At 34.1% G+C, this 267-nt stretch overlaps 1 protein-coding gene across 1 annotated transcript in view; it reads right to left on the bottom strand.

Annotated features, from left to right (window-relative positions):
• LOC119587745 (nephrin-like) overlaps positions 1 to 267 on the bottom strand; it is a gene marked incomplete at both ends in the record, with an annotated part of 138,820 nt that overhangs the window by 809 nt on the left and 137,744 nt on the right.

Genomic DNA, 267 nt, shown 5'->3' with positions numbered 1-267 from the left:
ACATTTATACAGCAGGTTGTATCCGGAAGGGAGGAGAAATTTCAATATATAAATATTTAGTCAAGATGGCTAGAGGCTTCGCTTTATCAACAATCATTGACTCGAGGCTGGAAAATATGAATTACAATAAAGGTTTCTCGAGCTTCTAAGGAATTTGATCATGTGGTATAAGCATCTGTAGGATACAGGTAAAGACTCCAGAAAATACAAGAGTATCAAAATGAATATAAAGTCTGTATCTATATCTACAACTAAATTCGATCAGTC

The sequence above is a fragment of the Penaeus monodon genome, chromosome 23 (genome assembly GCF_015228065.2).
Source record: "Penaeus monodon isolate SGIC_2016 chromosome 23, NSTDA_Pmon_1, whole genome shotgun sequence".
Lineage (NCBI taxonomy): Eukaryota > Metazoa > Arthropoda > Malacostraca > Decapoda > Penaeidae > Penaeus > Penaeus monodon.
This window is presented reverse-complemented; position numbering and strand designations above follow the sequence as displayed.